At 45.5% G+C, this 11853-nt stretch overlaps 1 long non-coding RNA gene across 1 annotated transcript; it reads left to right on the top strand.

Moving 5' to 3' along the window:
- The first annotated feature begins 6177 nt into the window (after positions 1-6177).
- LOC141498242 (uncharacterized) lies at positions 6178-11677 on the top strand. The gene is made up of 3 exons (XR_012471591.1): positions 6178-6495; positions 8919-9056; positions 11031-11677. It is a non-coding gene; the product is annotated as an uncharacterized LOC141498242 (long non-coding RNA).
- The last annotated feature ends 176 nt before the right edge of the window (positions 11678-11853 follow it).

The following is an 11853-nucleotide window of genomic DNA, read 5'->3' as shown; positions in this document are numbered from 1 at the left end:
AAGGTTTGCAAAGAACTTTATAAAGAGCTCATTTTATATTGTATTTTATATTATATTAAACTAACTGAGCAGATGAAGAAACTGGGGCAGATAGAGATTAAGTGGTCTACTCAGGGCAATACAGCAAGTAAATGTCTAAAGCCAGATTTTCATTTCGGTTTTTCTTATCTGATGTTCAGTATGCTAGCTGCTCTGTCACTTCACTACCTCTAATTTCCAAATTCTCCTTTTACTTCCACTCCCATATGTTGGCCCAGGGAATAGTCCCAGAAGACATTTGAGCAGTTGAGCCCCAAGTATTGCAGATTTGATTTACGGAAAATTTTGTTTCTTCTGCAGCCAAGATTGGGGGCTGCCCCTTCAACTCTCCTAAAGGAGACCTGGTCAGCTGTCCAGAGAAGGCTTTGGATAGGTCAATACTATGGTTTATCTTGAAGCCATTCCAAAATAAGGACTGTCTTTAACTTCTTTGGAGATTTGCAGAGGAGGAAGAGACCTTAAAAGCTAGTTACCTAGCTGTGTGGTCTTAGGCAAGCCACTTCTTCCCATTTGTCTTGCAAAAACCTAAAAGAAAAAAAAAAGCTAGTTAGCAGAATGCGAGCTCCACAGAAGGCAGGCTGATTGAATGTAAATGGCTGTTAGATGAATCTCATTCAGAGCCTTCCTTTTACAGAAGAAAAAGAGCCATATCTTTGCCCCAAGTTACACAACTAGCTAAGTGCAATCTGGAAGCTAGGGTCAGACTCATGAAATGTCAAAGAAGAGAGAAAAGCAGAATTGTCAGAGATTTTAGACAAAGAAGGTCAAAGCAGAACAGAGAGAGAGTGTGTAAGATGCCTGGGAACTTGGAAGGTGGAAGGTCTGAGCTAAAAGAGACCCAACTGAAGGCTGGGGAGGCTCCTTTGAAAACAGGATGTAAGAGCTGACCGGGATCTTGGAGGGAGTGTGGAAGGGTCCAGAACACAGAAGGCTAGAGGTAGCTGGAAGAGCCTTGGCTCATGGGACCTGGGAGCTGGAAGGGTCTTATGGAAAGGGGCTGCAGCAGGCAGCAGGTGACACTGTGAGAGGGTGGTGGAGAAGGAGAAGCTCAGGAGCAGGGGGGATCTGAAGGCCCAGAATGTCGGGGCTGTGAGGGGTGGGCACGGGAGCATACCGGGGCCAGAGGGCACCTGAGGATAGCAACTGGTGCAGGCGGAGGGGGCTTGGGACCAGAGCTGGCAGGGGCCTGGGCCGCCAGGGGAACTGTGGCACCTAGAACGCCAGAACTCCAAAGATCCTTTGGACACGGAATGTGGGAGTGAGAAGAGACCCGAGCCCGGAGGCCAGCCCCATGCCGAGGCTGGAAAGGCCTGGTGAACAAAGACTGGCAGAGCCGGAGGGACCTGAGAACAAAGACTAGCGGCGCACACGGGGCCCTCGGAGGAGCCTGGCAGAGGCGGGAGCTTTCGGGGGGCCCGGGCCGCCCGTCCTGGGTGGGGTCACGACTGGGAGCTGGGCTCCGCAGCCCTGGGCAGTCCGGGGCGGCGGCCCTCGAGGGGCAGCTGGGGCAGCGGGCGGCCAGCAGAAGTTCGGCAACGGGCTGAGCCCCCGGGGGCCGCGGCGGGAAGGGGCAGGCGGTGCGGTCCCGGGAGGGGGGGGGCAAACCCGGGGCCCCCGGGGCCCCCTCCAGGCCGAGGCTGGGCAGGGCCGTGGGGGGGGGAGGCGGAGGCGAGGCCGGAGCCAGGGGCCGGCCCGGGTTCCCACACCCCTCCCGCCTTTGCCCTCGGGGTTACGCCGGGACCTCCTCTGTGCCCCTGGAGGAGGAGGGTCGTGCCCGAGCGCGGGAGGAAAAGGGCGAGGCCGTGCGGCCCCCGCCCCGGGCTCGGCAGAAGGGCGGCGCGGGCGACCCCCCCCCGCCCCCCGCCGCAGGCCGAGCCCCCCGGGCACGGAGTCCGGGCGAGGGGAGCGCGGAGCCAGCCAGTGGGCTGCGCGCGCCCCGCGCTGCCCAGCCGCCCGCACGTCGCCGGGCCCCGCCCCCGGGCCGGCCTCCTCCCCGCGCATTGGCCGGCCTTCTCCCCGCGCGGGCCGGCCCCCTCCCGCCATTGGCCAGCGCGCCTGTCAGTCCCGGCCAGGCTCCCATTCATGCCGTTCCCTGGCGTCTCGGCGGATTTGAGTGTTGGCAATAAAAAGGGCTTTTAATTTTTGGAGGTGCAGGGCCAGCTGCAATTAGTTCCCGGCAAAGTCGGCCGCCTCGCACGCAGCCGGCCGCGGCTCCGAGCTCCCGCTGCGCCCCGCTCCGCTCCGGCCCCGCTCCCGCGCCGCCGCCGCCCGCGCCCAGGTGCAACTATGCCCAAAAGAAAGGTGAGTGCGACGGGGACTGGGGAGCGGCTGCGGCCGGGGGCCGGGCGCCTTCTGGGCTCGGGGCGGCCGCGCGCCCGGGGGCGCTTCGGGGAGCCGGCGCCGCATCTTTCGCTGCTCTTTGCCTTTGTTCTCCGCGGTTCCCCTCCCTCCCTTCTCCTCTGCCGGCGCTGCCAGATGGCTGTGCAGTGGTGACTCTGGGCCATTAGGCGGCGCCCAGTGTGCGACTGGCCTCGCGCGGGGACCGCTTCCCAGGCGGGGGTGCCGAGGCAGCGCCGGGGCTCTCGGGGAGCCGGGCCGGAGGAGGCCGGCAGCCGCGCTGTGGGGCGCTCCGCGGGCAGACCCGGCGCCGCGGCACCCGGCGCCTCTGCCCCCGCCCCCACCCCGGAGCCCCCGGGGGAGGGGGGTCCCAGCGCAGGCACGCGGGGCGGGGGGGGGGGGCCTGGCCTCCCGGGCCCCGCCCCCCGCACGGCCCCCACCCGCAGGGCTCGGCCACGCCGGCCCGGGCCCCACGGCGGGCACCGCCACGGCAACCTGCCGGCTGCAGGTAATCTGGCGGGAAGTTTTTAAACTGCCCGACGTCTGGCTTGGTGACGCACGGACGTTAGAACCGAGGGGCTTTTTTTTTTCCCGGGGCTTTGTGGGACACGTAGTTTTCTGGGACAGCACTTAGAGGTGAAGGTGGGGCCCCTCTGGCACCTTAGGAACGGGAGAAGGAAGGGACGTCCTGCAGAACGCATGCAGGATGCCGCCCCGTCCTCCCTCCTTGCCCCTCCCCCCGGCCGTTCCTTCTGCTCGCCCATCGCCCAAGATGTGCCCTAAGAAAGAAGGCAAGCAGTGGGGTGCAGAGACAGGCGATTGCCTCTGCCCAGAAAAAGTTCTCGAATAGCTTTGGGCACCACGGTGCCGCGCCGCACTTGAGCTGACCAGCATCGGCGCAAACGAAATTCCGGGCTCTGAGCTGGAGCCCAGGGACCAACAGGTACGTCCCTGGCAGGGACTACTTTCTGATGCCACCTCTCTTTCTCCGTTTCTTTACAGGCAGCCGTTGAAGGCCAGGGAAACAATGAGGTGAGTTGGCTTTGTTGTGTGTGCCACAATACACATTTATGAAATGCATTAAACACTAAACAGGGAACAGTGGGGGCGGGGAGAACACACAGCTTAGCCATGAGAGGCTGTCTGCCCCCAAACCCAGGAACCCCCCAGGTCAGGAGGGGAGGATGATGCCAACATAAATATAAATGCCCAAACAGTACCCCTAATGTGATGTATTCTCATCACCCTGGCTTGTCCAATAATCCAAAATTGTCATGGCACAATTTCCAATGCTAGTAAGTAGAAAGGAGAAAAGGAAAAAGGGGGGGGGGGAGATGGTGTGTTGACAATTTGCAAGTTGAGTAGGTTATGTGGTGGCCCGTAGGCTGGGATTTAAAAATGGATAAAAATTCAACAGAGGAAGAGAAAGAAAGAGGACAATGCCAAGCATAGAGATGACCAGAAAAGGTAAAGACACCTGAAAGGTCCAGGAATGTTTAGCAAGATAAGGGAAGCCAGGCAAAAAATTGTCTAGTTCGGCTAAAGTGTAGATTATAAAAAAGGGAGGAATAAGCCATATGGCTGTAAAGGTAGAATAGAAATAGAATCTGGAGAGCCTTGGATTCTAGCCAGAAGTATTTAACTGGCTGTCAGCATAACCAACTGACATGGGCCAAATGGCTTAACACAATGGAAGCAACTAATGGGAACAAACTGTCTATCAGTGATGCCTCAGCCACTTGAAAGAGAATCACTGGACAACCAGACTTTCAACTTGCATCCACACGATGTCCAAAAAAAAAAAAAAAAAAAAAGATGAGAAAGGTTTCCCCCTAGAATGTTCAATAGACTTCAACTGATGAATTTCTGAAACGATAGACACAAGATTAGGCAATGGGGGGTCGGGATTTTCACTGTAGGTAGGAGAACCCACATCTCCAAAATTAGAGAACTATTCTATTACAAGCCAGCTAAGAGTATAACAATGAGATTTTTCAGAAAACATACCTGGCAGTAAAACCTTCAAATTACATGGAGTTTTTGAACTTTATCAACCTGCCATATTAAGATTTGAAAAGAACATATTCTTCACATCAGGGGGAGGGGGCTGTTCGTTACTAATCATAGTGCTAATTTAAAGCAGCAATTAGGTGATTAGTATCATTTCCAGATTATGGAAGTGTCATGCCAAATGGAACTCATTTCCAACTCTAAAACACTTTAACTATAGATTTCAGCAAAAGACTCTGACAGGGTCTCATGATAGCCTTTCAAAGAAGGTGGTGATACTGTGACTAGTTGAAGACAAATTCAAAATTAGATGAAGCACCATACCCAGAGAACTCATTCGTGAGTCTGATATAATCAGCTCAGAGGAAGTGCTCAAAAACAGTCCCAAAGGCCTCCGTTTAGCCTCAGATTATTCACCATTTAATCAGTGTCTTGAATAAAGAAAAGAAAAAGGAGAATGTTTGTCAACTTGGCAAATGACTCAAAGATTTAAAAAGAATCAATACACTAGATGATAGTCTAAGATTCAAAGAAATCCTGACAGGCCAGAATCTGGGGCTGATTCTGACCAGATGAATTTGAAAAGAGATAAGATTAAAAATTTTATTCTTGGGTTGAAAAAAAAATCCACTTTCCAACTACAAGAAGGGGAAGGCATAGCTAGACACTGCTGTGTTGGAAAAAATTTGAGGAATTTTGTGGATCCAAAACTCAATGTGAGTCACCAGTGATGGTAGCCAGGAAATCTAATGCCATCCTTGGCTGCATTAACAAAACAATAGTATTAGGCAGGTGAGACTGTCCTCTGCCCTGGTAAGACCAGATCTGAAGTACAGCACTCACTTGTGAGTTTTGCATTTTACAAAGTGCACTGATACACTGGAGAGCATCCAGAAGCTGTTGCTCATGGTGATGATGAACCTCAAAAAAAATACCATATAAAACTGATTTAAAGGGGGCAGCTAGGTGGTGCAGTGGATAAGAGCACCAGCCCTGGAGTCAGGAGGACATGAGTTCAGATCTGGTCTCAGACACTTAATAATTATCTAGCTGTGTGGCCTTAGGTTTAACCCCATTTGCCTTGCAAAATAAAAAAACCTAAAAAAAACTGATTAAAGGAACTTAGGTTTATTTAGCTTATAGAAGGGGAGAGAACCAAAATACCTATTTTCATGTATTTTTGAAGGGCTATTGAGGCAGAAAGATGCACCTTGTTTTCCTTGACCCCAAAGGGCAAACCTAAAAATAGTGGGGGAAAGTTGCAAAGAGGATGAAGAAAAAGTCCCTAATAATTAGAGCTGGTTAAAAATAGAATAGGCTGCTTTGGGATAGAAGGAGCTGCCATTCACTTGAAGTGACCAAGGGAACCCTAAATGTTCACTTGTTAGATGCATATCGAAGCGGGAGATTCTTGTCCACATACAGTGTCCAGCAGCATCTTCCAGTTGGGAGACTGCATCATTCTCAGGCTACAGGTGGTAGGAGGAAATCTCAATTTTTACTGCCTTCATATTTTTTTTTAAATTCGAAATCCACAGTTTATTTGAGACATGGACTTTGAAGGGCACCTTGTTCAACTCATCTAGGACCCCATTTTCTCCTGAATCAACCCATTCCACTAATAGCCAGCTCCAGTTGGTCACATTTACATCACTATGAATAATTCTCGGATCAATATAGGTTTTCCTTTAATTGAAATACTTTTTCTTTTATAGCCAAAGAGACGGTCACCTAGATTATCTGCTGTAAGTATTGCCTATTTTCTCTGATAATTACAGTCTCTTTTGTGATGTGCAATTTTAAACAAACTGAACAAATGAGACTATCACGTTTAGTGTTGGTTTTACTTGGGAAATTCTAAGAAAACAACATCGCTTGGGAACTCTATCGTTTCACTTGTGTTTTAAGTATATACATTCCAGTTGGTAAAACAGTTGGATTCCCTTGTTTGTGAGTCATCTTTTTACAGTGACAGATTTGTTTCCACATTTCTCTGACCTCTGTTTTTGTGTGTATGTGTGTGTGTGTGTGTGCGTGTCTATGTGTCTGCCTGTGCAGAAGCCTGTTCTTCAATCTGAGCCCAAAACCAAAAAGGCTGCAGCCCCAAAGGTAAGTACTGAATTCTCAGTCTCCAAAGAGAAAGATGTTTTTCTCTCAAAATACATTTAACAGGGACAATTTGACTTGATTTCATAAAAATGTACTTTCTCCTACACATGTTCTAGTATGAGCCCCTTGGACAAGAACAATTCCTTCCTCCACATTTCCTTTTGTGTTTGCTGTATTTTGGTACTTTAAAATAACACGTTGACCTTTTCGAGGAGACAGATACAAATGGAAGCTGGAAAAGACCCATTAAGTGATTGTGTTCCTGCCTTTGGCAGGGTATTGGAACACTAAGGCCATACGGAGAAGGATGAAGGGGAAGAGCCAAAACACCAGTGGACATTCCACACGGGCACTTGGGTGATGTCGCTAAGGCCAGCATAGAAATAGCTACGAGGTCAGGTTGAATACTTGCAATACTTCCAGAGATATTTTGAGGATTAGTAGATCCATACCTAGGAGGTGAGGTACTCAGAGATCCTTGCTTTAAAGATACTGCTTTTAATTTCCAAGAGGGAATGTGGCTGAGATATTTGGCACATTAGTCTACTTCTACTTCCCAAGAATCAGTACTCAATTGGTGGTTCTTTTATAAATACAAATATTTTTTCAATATACAATATTCAAATACAAAAGAATCACTGTCACCATTTCACCAATTGATTTACAGTCTCACGGCAAAGGATACAATTTCAAAATGATAGGTATTGCCTCTGTACAAGACTAAAACATCAGGTAGTTGGATCAATTCATCGAAATAACTGCATAATTTGGTGTGAAAGAGAAAAAAAATCAAATCCGCTGATTATTCGAAATTGTGTAGACTAAAACATCTGGTTTTCTTTGTTGAAATTTTCCTTTCCAAACCAGTTGTTTTGGTAACATGTAAAAAATACAAGAATACTGGCCCTGAGAAGAGTAGAAACTCTCAGTACTATCTAGACTCGTATGTTTTGAATTTTGAGATTAGCTGGAAAAAATACAGCTTTTGGTCACTTTTTTGTTTTTGATATGTTCATCTACCCAGAATGAGCTTCAGCATTCCTTGGCCTTTGTGGCTTAAGGGGCCCTGCTCCCAAGGCTACCATCTTAACTCATTTCTTTTTAATACTGCCCACCTTGTTCCCCAAGCTCCCAAGAAATCTGGGACTTAGAACATTAGAGGCTCAGCATTCCTTTTTTTCCTGTAAGTTTCCAAAGAGTTTGAGAACACTTGCAATTCTGCTGAAAATTGATCACTGTTACATTATTCAACAAATGTATTAAGGACCCTCTGTGCATTAAGCTTTAGGATGCAGAGATATAAGTAAGTCAGAGTCCCCCGCCTCAAGGAGGTTATAATCTAGAAGAGGAAATAAGTGAGGACACCATAAATGCTAAGTGTCAGAATATGGTGTCAGAATACCATCCCAAAGAATTTGGTGACAATGTTCATTGGGCAAGGACTCGTTGTCATTAAAGGGAACAGAGAGAGGAAGAGCCTTTCACACCAAGAAAATAATAAGAGCAAAGGCAGAGAGACAGGAAAGTATGGGACATGTATAGATGTAACTATCTAGAACATCTGTACTTGAGAAAGAATAGCAAGAAATAAAACTAGAAACGTAGCTTGGAGTCATCCTGTGATGAGCCTCTAATGCCAGGCTACTGATTTGGACCTTATTCAGTAAGGGGGAACAAATGAAGGCTTTTGAGCAGAAGAGTAACCTACTCACAGATACACTTTAGGAAATTTTACATGGCAGTAGCATAAAGAAAGCATAGATACTGTGATGGTATGTTACTGTGGTAGTGTAGGCAAGTAGCAAGGAGAGCCTAAACTGACGTGGTAGCAGGGGAAAGGAAAGAAAGGGATTTGGAAATAGAATTTATAGGGCTTGGTCAACTGGTTACAATGGAAAGTAAATAAAGGGGAAAGTCAAAGATGATGATTGACGTTCAGGAAGATGTGATGCTAACTAACAGAAATCGGGAAGTCAAGAGAAAGGTAAGATGGTTTGAGAGGGAAGATGGGGTGCTTTCTGTTTGGGATAGATTTGAGTTTGAAGCAAAGATATCTGACAGGTAGTTGACAATAGGTAGAACGTATCTCAGGAAGAGAGTACAGAACATTTGGGGGCATAGTCAATGTGGGAAATTGCTATTTTTGACTGCCTATTACATGAGTTATAGTTTTTTGCCATTGTTAATTTGGGGGCAGGGCAGGGGAATGGGAAGGAAAGAAAAAGAAATGTGAAAAATACAAAAATTAATTTTTTTCAAAAAACAGTAGAAGAGATGACCCTCCAAGATTTCTGAGGCAAAAATGTTTTGGAAGCAAGGGGAAGTTAGAAGGGCCAAGAAAGGCAACTGATTATGCTTAGAGTGAACAATTAACAGAGTTGGAATTGCATATTAAGTATTTGTCCTTGTGTGTTACCGAACAGAAAATGAACATAGCAAATGATAAAAAGGAAATCAAAGGCAAGAAGGTGGCAGCCGCAGCCAAAGTCAAAGTCGAAACCAAACAGGAGGAAGTGAAAGAAGAAAACCACTCTGAAAATGGAGAGACCCAAACTAATGAGGTATCTTTGAAGGTTATTTTTTAATGGCATAAAATAGAAAGTTTAATAATGATTGCACCTAGGAAAAACGATCGTCAGATCTGAGTTGAAGGGATTTTAGTGATCATCTCTTTTCACCTTGACTCCTGAGCTACGGTGCTATTGCTCTATGAGGGATAGGGTAGAAGTGCAGACTCTATTGTTTAATCTTATTGGGGAGGGAGTCTGTTTGAAATGAAAAGTGGAAATTTTGATGGAGAAGGGAAGGAAAAAGTTGGAATTGCTGTAACCTAAAGCAGGTGATATATCATGGTATTTATCCTGCCATTTCGTGCCCTTGGATAAGTGACTTCCTCAATTTGGACTGTAGTTTCTTCATCTATAAATGGGGGCTGTTGGTCTGAATTATCACCACTTGTCAGATTCGCTGATAATGGAACTTTCGGGAAGTTCTTTTTTAGGAATAGCAGTCATTTCTTTATTTTTCCTGCCCCATCCCCTTAAACAATCAAATTCATCAGATAGGAGCTCAGCCTTAAAAAATCTCACATTGCACATTGAACATCAGCTACTGCTAATGTTTTATTATTTGTTGTATTCCTTCAAATGTACTTGTCAATTGCTATGCATATCTATACTTAATTGAACAGAAAACTTGTTTTTAAAATGCGCTGACTACTAATTTAATAAGATTGAAATTTGTAAATGACCCTGTTACACAGCATGAGCCTTTGGCATCCCAGATATATTTCCTGTATATTTCCTTATCTCTGTAACTAAAAAAAAAAAAGGCCATTGAAGTGAATTTTTTTGTCCCCTCTTTTTTTTTTTTTAATCTAGACTTGTGGGGTGGCTAGGTAGCACAGTGGATAGAGCACCGGCCTCGGAGTCAGGAGGACCTGAGTTCAAATCTGGCCTCAGACACTTCATAATGACCTAGCTGTGTGGCCTTGGGCAAGTCACTTAGCCCCATTGCCTTGCAAAAACTAAAAAAAAATCTAGACTTGTGATTTCATGGTTTGGGGAATTGCAAAGTGTGAAAACTCCATCAATTCTGATTGGCACTGTCTCCATGACTTATAGGTCACTTGAAAGACCAAGTGTATGACTTGAACTCAGGTCTTCCTGACTTCCAAGCTAACCCTCTATCCATCAAATTGTGGTTTTTAAGTGAATGTTTACACACATACACACACACAGACATACATTTGCATACATACACTCTTAGAAGATCATTCTTCTGAGACTTTATTCCTCTGGGTACTTCCTACAGCAACACAGACTTTAATCCTCGATGACTTAATGTGGCAATAACTCCCATTTGTGTAGTACTTTAAGATCTGAACAGTACTTTTTATAGAAAAACTCTGTAAAGTAGGTGTTATTATTATCCTCATCTTACAGATAAGTCAGCTAACCCTCTTAAAAGGTTAAGTGACTTGCCTGAGGTCACCCAAAGAACTGAATTGAGATACCAACTCATATTCAAGTCTTTCTACCTACAACAGACTTAAAAATGGTCTTTGAGAGTTTTGGACCAGTAGGTTCATTCCCCTAAGGCCAACCTGGTGACTGCATTTTGATTAGCCATTCTTTGTGTACTGTTAATGATCCCATGCTTAGAGCCTTTCCAACTTGGTAGGATGTCCAAAAGTTTATGCTCTAAGCCTAGTGTCTGAATATAAGCTGTGATTTTATTGTCATTCAAATTCCACCTTTTGCCTGAGGCTGGTGATTTTTTGCATGTGATCTTTTAGGGGTGGGGATCCTGCAAATTACATGTTTGTGAGATAAGAATGATTCTTCCCAAATGTAAAAACCATTCTTAGCTAGCATTCTTATTCTTAGCTCATACTAAACAGGTAGTTTGTCCATCCTTGCTCTAGAGAAATGAATCTTGGATTTTCCAACAGCCAAGGTAAGGTTAGATATAAATATTTGGGCAAATGTTATAAAACTTAAAAAAGATATTTTTCTTTCTCCCACTCCAATTAGGTGCCGATTGTGGAAGAACCTGAGGAGAAAGCAGCCACATCTGAATAATATGTAACACTGCCCTATATCTCTTGTCAGTTTGGTATCTGTACCTCCATCCTGTATTGTTAACACAGAGGAATATTTTTTCAACTATTTTCTAAATGCAAGTTTTTTTTAGCATGAAGTTAATTCTGGAACGTCTCCATCTTGGTCACTTGAATATGATGTCACCAACAAGATGTCATTGTCTCTGCATTTTGTGATTGTTAATAGTTTGATCTATGGGAAGAATAAGTGGTGGTAGCTTTTGACTTTGTCACTGTGTCCTTTCTTTGTGTAAACTCTCCTTTCTGTCCTTTGGATGTTTCTTTGACCCTGGTACGTGTTTGATTCAGTGAAGTGGGGAGGTCCCAAATAGAAAGTTCTTGCATTGGCAAGTCCAGGGTGTCTGTGGGTTGATTTTATAAAGAAGGTGAGCTATTTTCATGAGATTCTAAGAGTTGGAAATATCTTTCCCAAATATAACTTTAATATTAGTTTTTGAAAGAAAGTAAAATGTAATCATGTTTTTAAGCAAAATATAAATGTTTATTTCAGAAGGGCAGGTTGATTGTATGTGTAGCCACTATTAGAAATTTTGCTGGATTTATCTTAATAAAAGAAAAAGACTCCTCAAAATATATCTGTGATTAATTGTATTTATTCCAAACGAGATTGATAGAATATGAAATTTCTTATTTCACTGCGTCTGAATTCTAGCATGGATTATTGCCCATCCAAGCCTTCCCTTTGTGCAAGACTCTTGTCCAAGTCTCCTCCAGAGGAGGATCTGCCCAGTGTT

The sequence above is a fragment of the Macrotis lagotis genome, chromosome X (assembly GCF_037893015.1).
Source record: "Macrotis lagotis isolate mMagLag1 chromosome X, bilby.v1.9.chrom.fasta, whole genome shotgun sequence".
Classification (NCBI taxonomy): Eukaryota; Metazoa; Chordata; class Mammalia; order Peramelemorphia; family Peramelidae; genus Macrotis; species Macrotis lagotis.
This window is presented reverse-complemented; position numbering and strand designations above follow the sequence as displayed.